Genomic DNA, 23,887 nt, shown 5'->3' with positions numbered 1-23,887 from the left:
CTGCTGTTTAGAGTAAAATGTTCAAAATAGGGATCAGCAGAGGTTGGATACTGGCAGACTAATTAAAGAATAATCAGGATAGTGAAGGGGGAGTAACATATATATCCAATACTTCACCAGGTAAAATTTTATAGGAAAGAAAAATTTAAGTAATGTTGTACATAATGTTGGATTCAAATACTTTCCCTTTTTAATCAACATTGTCTAGACTTGAGTATTATCTGAACACATCACAGAGAAAGTTATAATTCAGCTAGCAAAAATCACACAGTTAAAGGGAACATGAAAAAATATGAAGCAAGGATGTGTGCATCAGACATCACAACATTAACGAGAACTGAAACATTCCTTATGCTGTGAATTAAAAAATATCAAGGAAAAAACTCCTTCCAAACATGGCTGCAAAGATGACTCAAAGTGTATAAACAGTAACAAATCTTTAATTGAACAGGTAAGTGCTTTCACAGAGTGTCCTCTGCTTCTTCAGACCAATATAAAGTGAAAATATACAACTAAATAAAAAAAAAAATCCTACCCAATCATTTGTTATTATAAGAATCACATGTCTAAAAGCTAATTAAGGCAGAAGCTGTTCTTAGCTCAAGTTGTAAGTCAAGCTCAAGTATCGTTATCCATTAAAATAAAACACGCATCATCTTAAATAAATATACATCTTAAAAAAATAGTGTATATTCAGTGCCATCACAAAGAATTTCTAACACATTCTAAGACAGAATATCAAAGTTAAAACATGATATACCAAACCACAAAATCATCAAAGAACATAGTTTGCTTATACAATGAAATAAAGTCAAGATGATACTGTTGAAGTAGTCATCAAACACTGTCCACATAGAAATATATGGTCTTATTTGGGTTGAAAACAGCATCTCTTAAAGTAATTATCCTAAATCCAAAATCAAAAACAAAAAACAAAAAACTTAGCCTGCATCTTAACGAGATATCCCTAAATAATTGAAATACAGCATGGCACACCACATCAATCCAAAATGCTAAAATCTAGGAAACCAAATAAATCAAGTAGAAATCATGTAACTATTGTCATTGTCTTCAAGATAAGCTATCTAAAGTACAGCATACATTAAGGGAGGAAAAAATGTGTAGAATCCCAGATGTGGCAAAACCATAAATGTTACTACTAAAATAAAAATTCAACTATAATCAACAAATACTAATTGGAATGTGACATGGTCAAGTGACTAAAAAATGGCCAATTATAAATAATGCAAAGATCTAAAAGCATCATCATTTGAGATAAATCAATACTCTTATGTAATTATGATGCACTTAGTTAGTACCTAAACAATAAACATATATAAAAATATATAAGCCAGTACCCTAATTTAGGCAAGATAGCAAGAGCAAACAATCGCAGAACAAAATCCATCCAAAGTTGCAGAAATCAAAAAATGGCAAAAATAAAACTACCAGTATTCCTGTCTTCAAAGTATCTTAACAAGCTAATGACATCATACCTGAAATAAGACCATAAAGTCCCAAGAATAACAAATGCAACAATACTAAATGTGTCATAAAATTAAACAGCATGCAATAAGTACTGACCATTCAAAACCCATCATGGTCATGTGATTGATAATAGCCAATCAAAATTAGTAAAAAAAAAAAATTGAACTACCTTTCTAAGCTCACATTAGGAAGCCAAACAGTAAAACATTTCTTCACATCAAACATCATCAGCATGGCACCCAGACACACACATATATATCCTAAGTTTGTGGAGCATCGCCAAAAAAACTAAAAAATAAAAAGCAACTTACCACATCTAATGTAAAAACATTGTTTTCAAATATAATTTCAATAAGAGTGCATAGTACCCTATTTATCTATTCCCTAATATTCTCAACCACTATGTTTTTAGGTATTACAGTGAATAGTAATGCAACATCAAGAGTCACAAAAAGAAAGTCATCTTCATAGAGATCCGATTCAGCCTTGATTAGCTTTTCGACATGTGATTCTTATTCTAACAAATGATGGCTGGAATTTTTTTTTTAATGTAGTTGTATCTTTTTACTTTATATTGGTCTGAAGAAGCACAGGAGACTCTATGAATGCACTCACCTGTTCAATTAAAGTTTTTTACATTTATACACTTTGAGCACTCATTGCAGCCATGTTTGAAAGGAGTTTTATTTTTTGATACATCCATTACCTTAAACTCCAATCTTAACTGAGTGGTCTACTTTTTCATGTCTGTTGTGAATTAAACCTGGAGTCTGTTTGACATATCATAATAACTGTATTCTCACATTGCTCTCAGTATTGATTTCTAAACTGACTTTTTGCCATAGAACAGAGAGAAACAGTTACTCTTACTGATGTATGGTCAGCAGTGCTGCTCGATGTAAAGTGTTGCGCAAATAGTAAGTACAGAAATGTACATTTTTGTTTATGGACCATTTCTGGTCATATGTGTGATATGTGAATTTATTTTTTGATCAGATTAAAGATGTGAAATGGGGTAGATAGGACAGTGGTAAAAATGGGGAACAAGCAGTTGATAGGAGTATATTAAGGAATGAGCAAGATGGTGGTGTGAGACCACCATAGCTATTCACTTCTTCACAAGATAAGATTGTATATTTACAAGGAATTTAGAAATTTTGGATGGTAACATTAAACAGGATATATAACAACAATGCCAGTTCAACCAAATCAAGTGTATCATACAGGCACATATGCAGAGTTTAGAGATATGTATGGAGTGTACTTATTTTGTTGGTCAGGCACCCCTTTTCTTATTTTTAAGAGAGAAGACTGTTGGGGAAGGTATTTTGGAATAGAACAGGTGGTATAGATGTATAGTTTGGGTTAGGTAGCAGGTGTATGCATACAAGACATACAAGACAGTGATGAAAACAAGAGGTTGGGGGAACTAGGATTTGGGATAGGTATGAGACTTTGGAGGTGCATCCCCATTCACCATAAATACAGTGGTAGTCTAGTCCTTACCTACAGTACTGTCACCACTGAGTCCTGTTACAGACAACTAGAACAGTACTGGATTGCTCAGCAATTTACTAATTCTCTAGAGGATTCTTTCCATATGGTCAATGTGGACTCTGAGGACCTTCTCCATAATCTCCTTTACTGGGCCTGTCAGCTCCTGTTGGGTGGCATAATCTTCATCTCCAGTGGCATTACACCTGGTGGGTACCACTGTATCAGCCTCCATGGCCAGAAATGGCAATGCTACCTGATATAGGTAGTGCATGTAGGCATTGTAGATGCTACACTGTCGGACTGTGACCCACAAATGATGAGTGCTTATGCAGCCACCTGTAGAAGGATGATGGTCTGAACCCCTGTGGCCGGTGAAGCTCCCCATGCTGGTAGTTATGTTGCAGCAGAAATTATAATCAAAATGTTATAAATGTAGACACAAAAAAGAAGATATAAAATGGCAAAGAGCTCTTGGGGATGGGCCTTCTACTGAACCACCAGTCAGTGAGATGGAGGAGTTCCTGTCAGTTGTAAAGGATCCAGTCAGCTCAGAAGAGATCTGCAGTGCTGTGATAGATGTTAGATCAGAGGTGGGTCAGAGGTGGAGGACAAACAACTAGAGGATTTCCACTAGTGATGCTCCAGGTATGACATTCAGATATATGAATTATTGAATGTTTAAGTATTCTGTTAAGTTGTTTTAAACCTTATGCTTATATTACCTCTATTTTGTCAGAGTTGGCAGAGTCATATTGTAGGGCAGCTACAGAGGAATCTGGGCAGTGGAATTGTGATTTAAGCAGCCCAGAAACATACTCAGTGACATTTCTAGCCTTGGCGTGTGCAGTGTTACCTCATTCCATGAGGTTTTGTGTATTTCTCATAGGAGTCATGAGCCATTGTTCTAGTACATATCCTGCATCTTCCACAAGATGTCCTTGTAGAAAGCTGCCCTTTGAAAACCTTAGGTACAGGTCACAGATGTGCCATATAGTATGAGTCATATGAACTGCTAGGGAGACCTGCACACACATCATAGATGATAACTTGTGCATTACAGATCACCTGAGAGATGATGGAGTGATAGCTTTTTCTGTTTATGTGCCTCCTGTCTCATTCACCAGGTGGAGCTTTTATTTCAGTGGAGGTGCATGTATGGTCCACAATATATTGTGGGACTGGGCTATGGTATAGACATTTTGCATAGTGGTAGCTCTTTTCTCTGGGGTACATGGAAATCAGACATGCTCCCCCACAGTTGCAGCATTACATTGAGGAATTGATGGAATATTCTTGAAGCAAAGGCCAGTGAAGCCCCTACTGTGTCCCCTCTGAGTCACTGAAAAGTCCCTGTAGCTATTATATGTAAAACTACTCATACCTTAGTTTCCAATGGGCTAGGTTTGCTACAGTTCACATGTGGCCTCAGGTAAGGAAAGCAGATGTCCACTATTCTTGTATAGTATCCTTGTCCAACCAATATCTCTATAGAATTTAAATTTTGTGTAGTCCATGGTAGGTCAGACTTGGTCTGAATACCCTACATCTTCTATTCCAAGGTCTGACAGCAGCAGTGTCTTGTAGGAGAACCTGATGCATATAAAGATTTATAATTGCTCCAGCAACGTCTAACATTTTTCAGAGTTTGCCTGTGGCTGTATTCCAGAATGTGTTGAACTTCAAAACTAAACCACAGAGCTAAAGTGAGTGAGATGTTTCTGTATTCATTACCATGAGAAATGGCTGTTTATACAGCCATTAGTGCATTCAGTTGCTATTCCTTGTTTTGTAGCCCGTCATGGCATATATTTCGGTTTACGAACCAAGCGTTGTGTAAAAAGTTTTTTAATTGTAACAGCTTCACCAGTTCAGCTAAAAATGCAAACACTTCCAAAAAGTAAAGTCAGTCACTTACTTTTTGGAAGTGTTTGCATTTTTAGCTGAACTGGTGAAGCTGTTACAATTAAAAAACTTTTTACTCAACGCTTGGTTCGTGATCCTTGCATCCTGGTTGTTTTAGATTACCAGTGGGTGCTTTTACAGAAGTGTTTTTCGTGTTTTAATATATTTCGGTTTCCTGAATCACAAACTCCCCACTCGATAATGGTCAGGGCACATGGGCATAAAGCGATGAGCAGGTATATTGAATCTGAGCCAAAGAGATTAGCCATTATAACTCATACCACTAGTCCATTCTTGACACATGCTATGGCCCCCTTCCTTTTTCTCTGCTTCTCTTCTTAATGGAGAATAAATGCTGATTCTGTAAAGATGTTAACTTATTTTTAGTAGCTTTCTCTTTCTCTCTTCTACATTTTCATAACAGTTGGCTTTAGCCAGTATGTCTAAGAGCTCTCAACTTTCCTTATTTGAAGGAACATTCCTATTTTCAGGCTTGATTTACCCCTGCACAAGTTGCCCCTGTTTTGGAGGTATGTTCCTATTTTCAGGCTTGATTTACCTTTTCACACAATTTTCTAAATCCCCATCACCACATGTGATTTTTGAAGCTGTCTAGGACATAGAAAACCACAGGACTCTTACAGCCTCTTGAACAGCAACTGCTCAAAATCCAAGAATTCACAGCCATGGACTTGAGCGGTAGCTTTTCTGACCACCTACCTGTCCCAGCAGCTTCTCAAATTGGAATGTGAGTTCAGGAAAGCAGCTGCTTGAACTTGAATGTGAGCTCAGGGAAGCAGCTGCTGCAGTGGTTGAACATTATCAAGGTCTCATTGTGGAACTGGTAAGTGGGGAAGAGGAAATGGGGAGGGGGCTTAAGGCTTAGGGGAGGTAGGGGATTTTAGATTTAGGGACTGATTGGAGTTGGCTCAGAGTTAGAGATAGGGAGCCATTGGGAGTTGACTCGATTTTTATGGTTAGGGTCAGGGTTCTTGGTGGGATAGTTAGCTTAGTGGTAATGCATGGGAACTGGGGTAGTGGGAGTTAGGACACTTGCCGATATGAGCAAGTGGCAGCAGGAAAGTGTGTCATGACCTAATGGTACATCAGCACTTATAGTAGACCCCAAAACCACACTACATGACCAGCATAGCAGTAACAAAAATAATTTAAAGAAAGAGGACACACACCTACCATCTTTGATTTTCTTAATCAAAAATAATAACCTTGTGTAGCAGAATTTCTCAAAGCAGTTCAGTAAGTCTACAGATTTTACACTGTATTTTGATAATGTGTTTTTATTTTCCTATCGCTTCTGCCACTGTGTTTTTATAAACATGTGTTTCTGAGTAGTATTGCACATTCCTACTGGATGTGGTAAGAGTTATGAGGTATTTGATTTTCAAATTTTATGTTAATTAGATGATTCTACTTTTCAAGGGCCTTAGTTCCTCTTTTCAAATTCTGCAGGTGTAAAGGTATATGTCTATAAGATCTTTTCCCTTCCAAATTACTGCTGCCTGCAGGAAATTCTTTCTAATCTTATAGAAGACACTGTATTCTAGTTTCAAAGTAGCTAATGTTGCCACTGGTGCAGAATAAATAATATCAACATGTGTCTAAAATACTGCTTGGAACCTGTCAACAATGCCTATTACTTCCTCCCTTGTTTTCTTGGAAAGCATGTACTTCAGGCCAATGAATTTTAAATGCATATCTATATCTATATCTATATCTATATCTATATCTATATCTATATCTATATCTATATCTATATGTATTTCTATATCTATATCTATATCTATATCTATATTGATATATATACCTATATCTATACATCTCCATATCTATATCTATTTGCATTCAGCAGAATGTCCAGTATCTTCTGATATTTTGCTGCCAGCTGATGCCTGTCAGATTCTGTGTCTGTCCTTTCTGTCTTTTGTAACAGCTACCACCTAATATGTTCTGGTAGTACAGCCCTCAGTAACTGGTTTATTTTTATCTCTTACCTCTCTCCACTTGAACCTGCTACTCCCTGTCTGTAACTCCTGGTTTCCCTTTCAGCACAACCCTGAATCCCCCAGTTGTTCCTTACCAGGCACTCCCAGATGTACTCCATCACTGGGCAGGCAATCTGACTCCATGGGAAGTTGAACTCATGGTGCTGGTTATGTAGAGCACAGTGAGTGAGGGATCTCGTGGGGAATTGTGGATGTGGAACCAGAAGCCTTCATGTCATACAGTCATACAGTCAAAGTCTCCAGCTGAGGGAGATGTTATTGCAGTGATGTTAGAATACTGTTGCAATCCCTTTAAAAGGATGGATGCAAGACTCCTAGTCTCCACTGGGGTCATACAGACAAGGAGTTCCACTAGGCACAGGAGAGCAGAATATCAGCTGTTTATTCCTGTTTTGTTCTTACCTGACCCTACCAGAAGCCGTAATCTGTCCTCAAACTCAGTTTGTTGGCAATACCTCTCAGTAACTGATTTATATCTGCCCAAGAAGGTTCATAACACATTACTGCTGTTTCAAGCTCCCTGATAAACTTCATGGGATCTTCCCTTAAAGCTTGAATTTTCTTTACGGAGTTCCTAGCCTCTGTATGTGATGAAGGGCAGTATACCCACAGTGAGTGGGCTTGATGGTCCAACACTTTCCTTACATATAGAATCAGTTTTCCTCCATTGTTATTCTTTCTTACTACATAGAACAGTTTTATTATATTTAACCCTTTTTGATGTCACGGTTTTGATCTCATTTTTACTAACATTCTCATAGTCACCTGTATTTGGTTTATTTGTCATTTGTTCTGATCTCTACATCACTTTGCCCAGAGTTTTAACTACCTGACTCCCTACAAGCCTAATCTTCACTTTTTCCTGTATTTTGCAGCTTGCTGTGTGAGGGTGTGGGTGAAATGATTCCTCTTGTAATGAGGATGCAGTTCATGCACTGGTTCCGGGTACTGCTTAATCAGAATCCCTAAATGCTGCTGTGAGGACTGTTCAAGGTTCAGGTTAAGGGAGTATGCAAAATGTGTGCAAGTCTGTTGAATTCTTTATTCCATGGTAGTAGAGATGACATGATGAAAACAGAATCATTATTTTCAGGAGTTCTTTCCTGATCTTCTCTATATCCACCTTGTAGACAGCGTCTTATATTCATAAACTATAATCTTAGGACACAGAGGAGTTGGGAGTTCTTTAGCTTTTATTTTTTACTTAGGGGAACAGTTTTCCTTCAATGTTTCTTTTCCCCCTTCCATGTCATTTCCTCACTTTCCTTCAGCATTTCTTTTAAAGAATCATTAGGATTTTATAGTCCTCAAACAGCAGGCTTTTTCTTACCTTTTTGATGATGGCAAGTACCAACCTAAGAATACTCTCAGTGGGACTGAGGTATCTTTGGACTCAAAGATTTCTCAAACATATTTGAGTTTATCTATAGCAAATGGTTTCTGTTTACAAAACTGCTTTTCTGCACAATGTTTTTAATATTATTATTATTTTTTTATAAGACTACATTTATCTCTAAAACACATACATTCCTCTTGGAATTGTAGTGGCACAATGGTCCAGCAGATAGCATTGCACCTCACAGCAATAAGGTCTCCTGTTCCTTCTGTGGGGCATGTGCATGTCTTCCCTGTATTTGTGTGAGTTTTCTCCAGGTGCTCCAGTTTCTTAACATATTCCAAACACTTGCTGTAGGTGGGGGTGGATACTCTAAATTGGCTGCATGAGTGAATGACTATGCATGTGGGTGGTATGGAAGAACAATTTTGGCAGGACAAGGTATCCAGCAGTATGAACATTGGCTGTAGATGATGGTCACTACTGACACAATGCCCTAACTCCATGTGGGAAAAAAGGGTCATGGATTCTCTTGGATAATAAACTTTGGATTTAACCCCCATATATTCCTTATTTCTCACTTACAAGGAAAAGAGGAGAGGCAACAGAGTCTGCATAAATGCTGACTCTAAAACAACCTGCATTGAAACAGCGGTGAGCTGTTTATCATTGACTATACAGGCTTTTTCTGAATGAAGTTTGCCACTGAGACAGATATACTCTTCACTGGAGAAGGGTTTACTAGCAATGTCTTTCATGCCCTGCTGCATCTATAATTATACACGTTTCAGGGAAACAAGGTCTGTGGGGTTGTCCCTAAGGGGAGAAATAATTTGTCTCTTTCTGCTGCTCACCTGGATGCCAAGAACTGTAACAGCTATAAACTTGGTGGATTTCCCCAGCATACGGAATGTCCTTTAGATGTATATTTTCGTCATTCACACTTAGAGACATACACTGCAGATTAGGTGGCACTGCTGGTTATGAAGGGAACGTTGGGTGCAGACTATCTTTTCTAGAATTTTGCCCAGAATTGAGAGGATGGATACTGGAAGCAGGTGAAGAAATGAAAGGTATCTTTTGGTCTGGATTGCTTAGAGAGGGGTTTAATTAAAGTAGCTTAAACTAGCAGTCTGTAATATACCCAAACAGTCATTAAGTAATACACATTAACAACTACACATACATTTGCTAATTAGATTAAATTTATATAAAAAAAGAGACAACTATTATAGTATAAAATATAACTATTCATTAGTGCATGTTTATACACTGAGCATTTAAAGAGCTATATTAGCAAGTTTGTCAAATACATAATTGATCATGAAATTAGCTTAAAAATTAAAAACAATGGAGGACAGAGAAGAACTATGTAAGCAGACAAAGTTAATATTGTGGTTAAGAGGTGGGATATAAAGTAAGTTCAGAAAAAGTTATATACATGGTAGTTATCATGAGGTTTATAGTAGCAGTATAGAGGTGGAGGTGAGCAGTGGTTGTCGCCTCACAGTTAGAAGTTGCCCATTCAATTCTCAGTTAGAGCGTCTTCTGTGTGGCGACATGATGAATGGGCATTCCTTCATTGAAGGTTGTGTGTTAGGCCCGGCAAGCCAGCATGTAAAAATCCTCTGCCAATCATTAGCGGACCGGAGTTCTGCTGTGGCGACCCCTAACTGGGAAAAGCCGAAAGACACAAACAAACCTGGCAGATGCTAGTAAAACTATTCAGGTGTTGGTGAAGACTGGTGGTGGGGGCATACGATTCTGAATGAAGGGACATGGTTTGATGATAGGGCAAGTAGAAGATTGCAGTAACATTTATCCTGGAGGTGTACAAGAGCATTTCCAGTATTTTGATATGTGAAGTTTTAATTTGTTTTAAATGAGTTTGCATTCTGAATGGATTTCAGGGGTAGTGGGATGTGGTTCCATAATTTAGTTACACTATATGCATACAGAAAGTCACATGCAGTGTTAGATGATTTGGTTATAGTGATTATCGATTTTTCTCTACAGCTTAAAATTCTATTGGGGGACTAGAGGTGTATTAAATTATTAAGGGATTGGCATCATTCTGGTTTTATAGAGAAATCTGTGTGTTGTAGTTAGCTGGAAAGAGCTAGGTGATTTGATAGTTCTTTACCAATGTAATTCTCTGAGGGCTAGTCTGTGGTCTGTTCTGTTGTTATAGTTTTCTGCAAATGTGGCTATTTTCTTATAATATTGTACAAGTCAGGACGGTTATGAGACTTGAAGTTTAGTGACGATTAGGGCAGTATAAAGGAGAGATGGAAGTAAGAAAATAAAGTCTATACATCTTCTGGCTATGTCAGTGAGGTAAGTTTTTACTCTGTATAATGTATCTAGTTTTTGTTGGTATTTTAACCATCTGTGATACATGGTGGTCAAATTTCAACTTGTCATCTATGATGACACCCAGTAATTTTGTATGGTTTACTTCTTCTATTATGGTGTTGTTGGCAGAAATGATAGTGAATAGTGTTTTGGAAGAGACGTCTTCTGGAATGAAAAGCAGTAATTCATTTTTTTGGGATTTACAAGAAGTTGTGAATTATTTAGCCATGTTTCAATTTTCAATCAATAATAAGGATTATTGCATATGATCTTGGGAGTTTAGAGAGAGAGACAGAGAGATCTGTCAGAATGGATTAGAGTCAAGTCATCAGTGTATTGAACTAGGGTAGCATTTTTTGTAGCAGTGTAGAGATCATTGATAAATATATTGAAAAGTATGGAGCCAAGTACTGGTCTTGTGGAAGACCAACACTTAATGGTAAGAAGGTGAAGAAGTCATTTTTGTATTTCACTGTATGTGCTCTATTGGAGACGTAGCTATGGAACCACTGCAGTGAAGAGTTCATGAGCCCTACAGATGATAGTTTCTCTAACTTTCTGGTTTTGACAAGTTGGGAAAATGGTAGAGACTAGACTTCCAATGTTTCTGGTGGTCAGTCATTATTCATGATATCAAACTATGTTGTAAATAGTTATTGAGTGTATTTAACAACTTTTGTTTATGCAATGTTAAATAAAACTTGAGATTTAGGGTGTTATTTACAGTCTGGGATTTCACAGCTTTGTAGCAGTTATCCTGAATGTGCACTGCTATAGGTATATGCAAATAAGGTAAGCACAGGTTATTCGCACTGAATAAGGAAAAGTGAAGGCATTTTGAAAAACACACCTTCTTATGGCAAAAGCATAAAATACCTAAAGGTAAGCATTAAGTACTGATACATATACAGATTATTTTACTCGTATGTACATTACATTGTATATATACTGACAATTATGCTATCCCATAAATATTCCATGTATTTGTTTCCAGATGCCTCTTTGCCTGCACAGTCATATGCATACTCAAGCCTGCTGCATGGGGTCTCTTACTACTACTACTACTGCCAGCTGGTCACCATTAGTCATAATGGGACTAAAACTGGAGCTACAGAGACAGCATGGGTCACTTCACCACCAAAATGGTGCATGGTCACGTTGTGCAGAATGCAACATGCAGTAAGCAGCTTGCACATAGTAGCTAGGTCATACTCAGGAGTATCCCCAGACTCATCCAGGCAACTAAAATGACTCTTTAGAAGACTAAAGACCCTCCCTGTGTGACAGTATGGGCCTGCGCCAGAGATGTATTTTAGGTGTCTTCTGCACCTACACCTGAATTTCTCACTAGTGTCATGAGCCATAGCACCAGTGAGTATCCAGCATCACCTGAAAGACAGGAAAACATGAGATATTCAGCAGGATATTTTACTTTGCTATGAATAACTAATTAAATGCAATAGAAAAAGGAAAGATTTTTTTAACTTACCAACAAGATACCCATTGGGCATCCTACCATGCAGGAAAATGAGACAGAGTGAGCTAGTATGCCAGATATGGAATGATGTGCAGGATTCTGGGCAGAAATGTTGGTGATTCACCCCCATATATCACATACATCCTAGCAGTTGATGGAATGGAATGGAATTCCTTTTGTGGTATTGTTCTCCAGTGGATCAGAAGGGGCCCTAATTATAACATGAGTGAAATCTATTGTACCAAATACCTCAGGGAAATGTACTGCCTCATAAAAGACATGCATAGTCCTGGTTTAGTCCTGAGGTATCACCAGGAAATAGATATACTAATGCATACATGCCAAGAGTACATCCAAGAACTGCTGAATTTTCCTTGAAGCAGAAGCCTATGAGATATCCAACATGTCCCTTGTCCTTCTCTACAAGGTCCATTTGGCAAGTGTAGAGAGGGCTATACTTACCTTAGTATCTACACAGAGAAAGTCGAAACATTCCTTCTACCCATATGGGAGTCAAACATACTCAATAAAACCTTTATAATATCCCTTTCCACTTCCTAGCAAGCATCTTCTGATTATGAAAGATGCAGCTATTTATCCTCTGCTTATATCTCCATCTTGTTGTTTGGCAAGTGCTGCTGGGTACAAGCAGTTTTGGCTCAGCCAAGACAAGTGTCTCACATTGAGAAATAGCAATTTTAACGCAAGTGACAGCATTTTCTGGATTGCAAAGTAGATAGGATTGTAGAGACTCTGTTTTATATAATGTATCTGCAGACAACACTGAAAAGCAGAAAAATTTCAATATGAATCACAAATATGTGAGATTATGCTTCATTAGCATACACTGGGTTACATCAGTTCTCATTTACATCTCATTATGGCTTAATTTGCTTGAGTTTTTTTGAGGTTATCGCACATTAGTGTAAGTGGTCTGTATGAATCGCCGATTATCTGCAATCACTCGCAGGTAGTCTTAATGACTATGAATACCACCTTTATAGTAGATAGAATAATTAATTATGATATTTGGATTTTCCTGCTTAACAATCTAAGTTATTGAAAGTTGAATGCAAGCACTGATTGTCTGATATCAGACTTGTTTATTAGTATTGTACAAACATATAATTATAAAATGGTTATAACAGCAATCACTACCTAAATAACAGCTGCACCCTGCAAGGGGATTGTTCAGGATGTAGAAATGAAAATGAGGTAATTAACAAAATATTTACAGTCCTTTAAAATATCCAGCAGTCTAATTCCATTTCTTAACCACAGAAACATTGATTTACATAAACATGAAATAGTGCAGCATTCTGAATATTCCTGTTTGATACAGTATTTAATCATAATCCCTGTACTTATCCACTCATTCCTAGGTCCAATAAGACATAATGCATACGCCTTCTTATAAAATGCATTTGAAACCTATTTATTCTTAACAAATCTTGTAAAAAGAGTTTTCATTTACATTACTGGTCTCTTTAATTGAATGATGCATCCCACAGCCTCAGGTGCCTAGTGAAGAACAGATAAACTCCTGTTTAGGAACAGCTTGGCTTACTGCCTGGTAAAATAATCAGTCAGTAAATTATTTATTACTTTAACAGACAACAAACCAATTTGTTTTTACATTACCAGTTTGTAGTTATCCACAAATAAATGCTATTAATTTTGCATCATTTCTTCCCCACTGAATACCAAATGGCTTTGTTACATATAGCAAATGTCTCAGGTTTCTTTTCTGTTGCCTATATATGGGTTTATCTGTCTGAATATGAAATTGTATTCAATCTCATTTGGATTGTGCTGTTAATAAATCTGCAATATACATTAAGAAGTGTAATCAACTTTCAATTTTCTAGCCACTTTTAATTATATTATCCCCCTTCTTTATAAACTTGGCATATATGTCAGAGAACATTTCCTTTCCTTTTGACACAAGTATACTAACTGCCCAGTAAAATAATCAATCAACAAAATATTTGATAATCTAATTGGCAGTGAGCCAAGGTGTTTCTGTGTTGTCTGTTTTCAGTTAACAGATACATATCACTTATTTATCATATTTCCTGCTCTGTAAACAGCATTGTTTTTCTTTCTTTTGTTACTCAGCTGCTGACAATATGCATTTTACCTGTAACTAAATCATAAAACATAGTCAGCCTCATCTGGAGCATGGTATTAAGTCATTTCTAATGTGCACTATGAAATATAATCAGTTTCTTTTCTTTTCTAGCTATTGTTTACCTTTCCTCACATGTATAATCTTAATATGATTTTCAGAAAATGCCTTTCTCTCTGTATGGTACAAATGCATTTCATTCCACACCTCTAAAAAGTTTCTTTAAAATCACTTTTCGTTACAAACTATGCATATTATATACATATATTGCTGATATAGTAGCCTTCTGTTAAAACGGTGTACCATCAGAGTTTTGCTACTGTTTTGTAAGTCTTTAATTCCACTGAACACAAATATTTGTTCCAAACCACAAACCTTTTTATCCTTATAATGGCATTCTTCATTCTGTTGAAACGTCTCCATCATATTCGTCACAGTAACACCCTTCTCTCTTCGGTGAAGCCTATTTTTTGCCAGCGGCCAGCTGACTGATGCTCAGCTCATTATCCCTGGACAGTCACTGGCATTCTGTAATGGCAGCTAGACTCAAGAGAGGAACACGAAGGTGAGTGTTGCATTTGTATCACTTTTCCCCTCTTCTCTAAGTTTGTGTGACCTTGGAGTTAGTGCCTATATAATTTCGGAGTGCAGGGGTGTGACACCATATCATGAGGTGCAGGAAAGCTTGCCACCTGCAAAAGAAAAAAAACAAATATTTTTGTGCTTTGCAGCATTGGAAGTGTTGCTGATTTAAATAGTGACCTTCCAAGCTTTTAGGTATTTGGGAGTTCAATAGACACATGCTGATTAAATTAGACACGATTATTCATAATAAAACCTTCTCTCTTTCCTAATTCCTACATTAATGGGTCAGTTTTTCACAGTCCATTCAGTTAACTGCAATGAATTTCCTGAGGTCTTATCAGTCTGCTATTTATTTTGTCTTTTTAGCTTTACAACTCTAGTAGGTAGTATGCTATTTTATTATAATATCATACTATGTAGTACTACAAATAATTTCGCTGTCTCTTCCTCTGTGCCTGTATGTAAACATGTAGTCCTTACCCAGTTGTAATTTGCCACTTTTCTGTACCACATTTTCAAGTTCTTATTTTACATATACTTTTTAATATTTTTATTACCCTCTGCCATTCATATTTATATAAATCAGATATGGTATGCTCTTCAAACAATCACCCTTTGCTACGCAATTGAAACAACTACGTATTTGAGTGGTTTCCATTTATCAGACAAAAATATTGCCTTGTTTGGATACTTTAACGCAAACTTGCTTGAACCACAGTAATTTGAAGTTAATAGTATCACTACAACCCTTAAATGAAAGATATTTTTTTCATCTTAATTGACTGCTTGTAAGGGAATTGCTTAAGCACAACACACTTCCATAGGTCAAATGAGAGTCCCTTTTTTAAAACTTTTTTGTTACTGACACCACTTTATCTCTTAAAATCATAAGGAATGTACAGATAGAAGGTCTGTGATACACATTCAGGTTTCCAAAGAGATGGCCTTCCACTAATCACTGTCACTTTGTCATACTGTATCTTTTTGGTGGTGTAGTCTCCATGTTGTAACTGTGTCTTGCAATGTTCAGTTTATGAAAAGTGTTACTAGAATCTCAGGTGTTGCAACAATGCCACACACTGTAGTATACTCAACATTTCAAGCTTTGGCCAAACTGTTACTGTTGTTGCTAATATAATCTGCGATGCATTTTTGTTTTTCTTTTTTCTTTTAAACATATTTATTAATGTCAAGTGCTACACGGTAATATGAGGGATGAATGTTTTATGGCTACCTAATGTATAATTTGCCTTTTTCAAATGTTTAACAAATATTAAACTATCATTACAACAGTGTATTTGGACACACCCAGTCTTTTAGTACTACATTTTCTGACACAGATAATCATACCCTGCATTCCTGCATCTGACACCTAATTTATAAAGCCATTCTGTTACCAGGAATGTTTTACATTAATGTAGTTTTCTTAAGTGACTTGTTTAGCAAATGGCATGATAGTTTTTATTTCAGAGATCTATGAGTGATGAATTTGGAACAACGCGTTTGTTTTCAGAGTGCATTGCTAGTCTTAAGAATGGTCTCCCACACATTGCCAAGGAGTATAACGTGCAAAACATGTGCGGTTTATGGAGAGTGACCTGGAAAATAGGATATGTTCTGAAAGGTGGATTCAAAGAGCATTTTTTATAGATGCTTATGTATATAAGTGATCCATCATATATTGTACTGGTACAGCTTTCATTATATCTGCTTTGAGTGCACTTTGTGCTGTGTTAACCTCTTTTCCTGTTTTCTGTTTGAGTGTGCTTTTAAACATTTAATCCATCCACAGCTATATATGCGATAAACTGGCATAAATACCACTGTTATTTGCAAATTGTTATATAAATATTTCTCTGTACAGTGACAAAGGCCTTATTAAAACATTACACCACCACCTCTGCCAACCATCTGACAAAACAAAAAGGGTGAAAATGAAAAGTTTAGAGTAAGTGGTTATCTTGCATGTCTGGGCTTTACTTGGGTGAAGGAAATGTACTATAAAGAAGAAGAAGTAGGTTTTTGCAAAAAAGACCAAAGGTGAAAAGAAAGACATCTATACAATAAATAATTCAGTATTAGATAATTTTAGGGGTTCAGAAACATGCCTTTTGTGACTATACAAAGCTGAGGTGTCTGCTGTGGTCTGAAGATTATTAGCAATTAACTAGCATGAATTTCAAGATCCAAAGTTCCAGGTAGTTAACAAGCTGACTTATACAAATGAGAGTCTCAGCAATGAGACAGTGATTTATACATCTGCAGCCATAAATGTCACAAATACAAGTATTGGGCAACTACCATGCATGTATCAAAGTGCATGCACATGTGCTACACTGCAATACTGCAAGGACTGATGCAAGGCATGCAAAGTGAAGATGGGAAAATGTAAAAAATGTAAGGAGTGAACAGGGAATCGAAAGAGGGCACAGGTATGAAAGCAGGAACATGAAAAAATAGAAAGCATAGACAAAGAACAAAAGAGGTGGAGGTGATACTTACAGAGAGTGGGGGGATCGACAAAGGAAGTATTGATATACAGCAGAATATGGACAATTAGTGATGGGGACAATTGGATACCAAACATGGGAGGAAGGTGACCCACAAGGGATGGAACACCAGAATGGGAGAGAGGATAGGAATCCATCCCCTGTTACCATGATGCCTAATCTAGACTCAAAAAGAGGTCAGTCACCGCTGTAACTGCCCTCCCCACTGGCCCTTGCCTGAGTTGATGGTGATGGCAGTGCCAGGGAGTGGTGCAACTCTTGAAGCTGTGTAAGAGCTCTCTCCAGGTGGTCAAGATGGGCATCAAGCCACTGGTCCACCAAATCACCCATCACCTGTACCAACCTGTACGATGAATTGTGCCACCCTTGCTTTGTCAGCAGAGGGAACAGGAATCCTCCCCTCTAGTGAGTGACTGCTATACACCACTGGTGATGATCCCAGATCATCACCTGCTGAACCAGATGGTGAAGCAGGCTTACAGCCAGAAGGAGTACCTCTGGGGGATGGCCAGGTTCAGTAGTGGGCTGGTATTTGTGCTTTGGCTGTGGAGGAGCAATGACAGGTAATGTAGAAAATGGTAAAATAAATGGATAGAAATAAAACAACAAATATCAACTCGATATTAAAAAGAAGGATAGTGAAAAAGAGAGAGTGAGAGGAAAAAAACATTTTTACTCTTTAAGATGAACATTTTGACTGCCACTCATGCCTATACTACACAGATTCTAAATATGTTATTAGGCAAATTCAGATAGGTCAGCCTAGATGCACAAACATATTCCTGTTGTGGGACATCCATGTAGGTCTGCAGTGTCACTGTTCCCATAGCCTGGGCTGGGTGTGGTGGGATGCAGACATTGGAGGTAATATGTCATGGGGATGTGGGGTAATGACTTAATGGACATTCCAGAAAGGGTATGTTCAAATATATGCCAATTGTACTTACATGGTGGTGTGACCTATGCAGTCCAACATCCATACAAGAGTACAGTGGTATGTCAGAGACAGAAAAGCAATTGGTTGTAACAGACACATCTAGTAGCAGAGGCTTTGCAAAGACCATAAGTTAGTTTGCTTTGTGCCAAGGCAATCAACATGGATGTAGCACAAAAGACAGAAGTATGTCAGATGAAGGTAATACTGACAATATAAACAGTGCAGTGATTCATTGACAATATGCTACCAAAGGCCCCAGTCCTACTACCCACCACAGACCCAAACTCAACAGTACAGCTCTTATAGTTCCCTTTGCGGTCTCTCAGCATGCCTTCTATGGACTCACATCCTAACACCTGCACTGAAGGACACATTCTGCAACCCCCCCAAGTTCCCTACATTAACCCCCCCCCTCGGACCTCTAACCTAACATCCTCCTTGCATGGCCCTTTTATATCTGGACTGGGCCAGTGTAAGTAGTGCAGGGATATGGCAGCAACCTACATGCCAGACAACATGAGACACTGAGTATTCAGTGCAGCATGTAAGAGCTGGTCATTTCCATACAAAGAAGTACTGAGTGTATAGCATGAGCATGTGGATCTTGCATTTCTGTATGCAAAGCAGTATATGGTTAAAAAGGTGATTCTACTGTGTAACCAAGTGTGACAAAAGTTGTTTCAGTGATACCTATACAAAGATAGGCAGTGCTGGTTATAGCTAAGTGCAGTACCATACCAAAATATTAAATAACAGGACATTAAACCATAGTTATACCTGCACCTGGAGAGCTGCTCTACCTTCCTTTTGTATAGGATAGCATTCTCCAATATTTCCTACTGAGCTGCAGAAAAAGAACTACAAATACCCCATACATTAATTAAATGCCCAGTAAGGGCCCATTTAGCTATAATGGAAATTGTAGGATGGTGAGCACTCCTGCATACTTACAATATATCATTGTGGCCCCCTCTCTGACTTCTTCTCTTTGGTTCAGAAGGTCAGGATGGCACCTCCTGAAATCATGAAGTAATGCCAGTATTGTTCATGAGAGCAGATTATGCCAGTGACATCAGTCAACATCCTGGTAAGACTGTGCCAGGCATCTACTTTATACCAAGGTCCTTGATGAGGGTCCTCATTCAGGTGCTCACAGTGGTATCTCTACTGCAGGTACAGAAGGTTCTTGCTTATTTTAGGGGACCACCTTGGTGCTCTGATACCATCAGTGCCCTTAGAAGCCACAGCTATTCACCGGGTCATAATCCAGAGAACTACTGTAGCCCTCTCATTGTTATGCAGATTGTTATTGTCACCACATGTCATGAATCATCAGGCAGCTATGTCTCTTTTTTTTTTTTTTAATATTTTTATTCATTTCCAAAAACAAGAAAACATGAATGCAGGTTATTTATGACAATGAAGTATTTACAAATTATTTAAAACGGTAGGCTAAAACCTCTAAACAGATATCAAACATTAAAACCAAAATAAAGTATTTACAAGGGTGTCTATTGTTGACATATAATTGGCTTTCTATACAATTGTTTCCTGATTATAATCTGCTGCAGTCATTATTCTCCAGTATTTCAGCAGCTATGTCTCTTAACCAGCCCTAGTGATGCCATTACAAAGCATGAATATATATGGCATGGTGCCATAGTGTTATGGTGTTAGTAATGGTATAAAATCATTATAAAGAGATAACAGTGTCTGCATTTGATAACAGTTTTGCTTTTTTGGATGTCTGCTAGTCATACAACTGCAATGTATTTCTCCATATCCCTGTGAGAGTAATTGAACTGCCTCTGCATGCTCAATGCATGTCACACATGCACATGGAAGTTCACTAAACTGACCAAACCTGTTAGTGTGGCATTGGTTAATTGTATAATTAATTAAATGTATGATTCAGGAACAGTCATTTGAAAGAGGTTCATTTGCATGAGAAGATTTATAAATGATGTGGTAAAAGCAGCTATAGATGCTATGTGCTTCATCTCACTATTGATGATTACTGCATGGCAAACTGTAGTGCTTCACTTTAAGTGTACTATATTGATTGCTACAAACAAATCACTCTTAAAACAGATACATGAATGGTATGGTACTTGTTTCATTTGTGCTGTACTACTTTAATTGTGTGCTGCTTGATGACATCCATTTCACAATAACGTTGCAGTGCATTAAGCTGCTGGGCCTAAATGATAACTATAGTTCCATCATGTGGGAGACTGTAGAAACTGTGAGTACATAGTGTAGAAGGGTCAGTGCAACACAGTTATAAGATATGTGTGTGTGTGTGTGTGTGTGTGTGTGTGTGTGTGTGTGTGTGTGTGTGTGTGTGTGTGTGTGTGTGTGTGTCTGTGTGTGAGTGTGTGCGCACACGCGTGCGCACCTGTAAGCTGAGGATTGTGTGTTCTTCTAAATAAATGTTGATATTTAAGTGTTAGTAGGTGTACTGCTGGTTGATAATTACTTTTAAAACTGAATTGAGCAGGTTGGAATATAGAATGATTTATGGTTATCATACATTATATCCGAAGGGTATGAATTTGGATAGTGGCATTACAGTTTGAATCAAGTTATTGTTTGTTTTTCTTTGTGCTGTTTTGTGCCATTGAGTATGTTTTAATTACAGTATTTTATATAATATTTTGCATCGGCACATCAGCATGAATGCTTTCATCAATTTTTAGCATTTGAATTCTTAGCATTTGAATTTGTAGAATTTGTAGCATTTGCATTAAGTATGTAAACATACGGTATTTGTTTAAATATAGCTCTCATTAGAATTTAGATTATTTGCAATTTTAAAAAATTGTATTTAAATGGCACTTTAATTGTTTGCATTTTCATTGGTCAAAATTAATTAAATGGCTAATGATTTCATTGTTTGAGATATATAAAAAGATGTCTTTGCATGGTTAAAATGTTCCACTGAAGGCGAATTGCCAAGGTACCAGGACGTGCTAATAAATGGAAAATTTCTATCATCTTTTTGCTTGATTATTCCTTCGGTTTGGATATCGGGACATTTGGTGTTTTTGGTTTTGATAATTACTTTCACAGCTGTTGTAGTAATGCTGTAGTGACCAGTTTATGGGGGTTTCATTGTATGTCAAATGTGTATTATACAGTAGAAGTCCAATACATGCTACTTTTGATGTTGTAATTTGTTGTTGTGTATCTAGCATTTTGAATTGTTGTTTTTGGGGAGGAAGGGTTAACCTGGCACAGTTCAGAAGCATATATAGAGTGGATGTGTGCTAGACATTTTTTCCTGCAGTGAGAATGTTTCCCTGCTATGCCAATACACCCTTAATAATCCCACAATGCTCTGCAGTTACCATAAGGAAGACCATATTGGAACACAAATTAAAACTGGCATCATTGACTGCAGATGCTAATTTTAATTAGCATATTTGATTGCAGATGCTAATTAAAATTAGCATCTGCAGTCGAAGATAATTATAAATCCTTCTTTAACCATATTACATGATTCAGAAATAGCATCTGACTATGCTCTGACTTAATTCATAAGGGTACTGCCTACTCTGACACTAAATATATTAAATATACTTACAGATAAATTTACACCAATTTTATACAAGAAACCAAAGCTGTAGCTAAGGGTGGGTAAAAGGGGGGTGGACCCAGATGTATGTTGTTAGGGGTCACAATCAGCATTGTAGAAGACATGCCAAATATTCCTTGTAAATCAGTGATACCATTTCTTTTTTGTGCAGCTGGTCATGAGAGCAATGTTTGTAATCATCATTTAAGTAGCTATGATTGAGATTGTATCCATATAAATTATCTGGCTTGCAGTGTGTGTGTGTGTGTGTGTGTGTGTGTGTGTGTGTGTGTGTGTGTGTGTGTGTGTGTGTGTGTGTGTGTGTATATGTGTATATGTGTGTGTGTGTGTGGGGGGTGTATGTGTGTGTGTGTGTGTGTGTGTGTGTGTGTGTGTGTGTGTGTGTGTGTGTGTGTGTGTGTGCTAGAAAGTCTTTGTTGCAGCTTTTGAAAAGCTCTCCACATAGAGGACTTTTTTGGTCCTTATCTTTACAACTTTGGGGGGGAGATGCCAGCTGGAGTGCTGCTCAGGGTACAAACTAATCTACCTGTAACTCTGCCAGAATCAGTTATTAAAGTTTCACAAATCCCTCAGTGCCTTCCTCACTCCAAGATTATTGTGGAACATGTCTTTGCTGCACTCTCCAAAGCTTTAAATACCATCTTTAAGGGCCTTGATAATATACCTGTCTGCTTAACCAGCAGCAACCGTGGAACTCTTTGAACCCCTCTTAAAACTGTTAAACATAAGCATAGCCACAAGGTATTTTCCCAAGTTATAGAAAATGGCTATCATTATAAGCCTCCATAAGGGGCCCCCATCTCAGATCCCAGGAACTACAGACACATCAGCTTAACAAGCTCCATTTCTAAAGGTATATGATGTATTAATTTATATCTGATTTCATAAGATCAAAAAAATGTAAATGTCATAGACCCATAGCAATAATGTTTTTGTGAAAAAGAGATCATGTCTACTTTACTTAGTAAACTTCTTTGAGAAAGTCAGTGAAGCTATAGATAAAAGCCATGCAGTTTGTATAGTGTACTTGGATCTACACAAGACTTTCAACACTAATTATTCCCCATGCTGTATTCCAAAAAAGCTTAACTGACTAAAAGTAGACCCTTATGTGCGAAGACAGATAGTAAACTGGCTGATAAATAGAACCCATGTAGTTAAAGTAGCAGGTGCCTCCCCAGAAAGCAAAACTGTGGTTAGAGGCACTCCTCAAGCCATACCAGTACTCCTTGTGGTCAGTATCTTCTTGATGGATCTCTAAAACCACTAATCCAGACAAGTTGCTAACTATATCTGACAATAACTGCAAGTTGGATATTGTCATTTACTTAGCAGCTAATACCAGCAACTGCTAAACCATACAAATCTATGGTGTAGTAGGAAATGGACTTATGTTAAATGCACCTCTGGCAGACAAAACTTGACAGCAGCTTTCATTGTAGACAGTAGCCCACTCTAGAATGATTTGGTCATCAGAGATCTCAACAGCCTTGTAGACAACTCACTATGTTCTAACAATGATGCAAGAATAGTCAGGAAATCCTTTTATTTAGCCTAGTTAATAAATAAAGGTATTTCGCTCAAGTCAAGAGAAGTTATTCTTCCTCTGTACTCTACCCTATATCAGACCAATTACAGAATATACTGCCCCTTTTTGTATCTATCCAAACACATCACACAGCTAGAAAGACCCCAGTTGATCCTAACTCAGTGATTTACCAGAAAACAAATACTTTTATGAAGAACAGGAAAACATTTTGAAAATAATCAGGTATGTCCTGCGAAATTAGAGACAGGTGAGAGGTATGCTTTCTGTATAACTGCTTAGTTATGCAGGAACTGAAACACAAGGGTATATATATATATTTAAATACAGACACACACACACACATATACACTTACACAAACACACAGGATAAGGTTCACTGTTTACTTTTAGTGCCAAGAGTATAGAAATAAAAATCTTTGCTGATAGGTAAACTTTTTGTTTGATTTATGCACAAGATGCCATGGTCCGAAGGTAAGAAATGACATATCATCAAAACATTTT

The sequence above is a fragment of the Protopterus annectens genome, chromosome 3.part0 (assembly GCF_019279795.1).
Source record: "Protopterus annectens isolate FY-2018-M chromosome 3.part0, PAN1.0, whole genome shotgun sequence".
Lineage (NCBI taxonomy): Eukaryota > Metazoa > Chordata > Ceratodontiformes > Protopteridae > Protopterus > Protopterus annectens.
The sequence above is the reverse complement of the archived record's forward strand: the minus strand, read 5'-3'. Positions refer to the sequence as shown.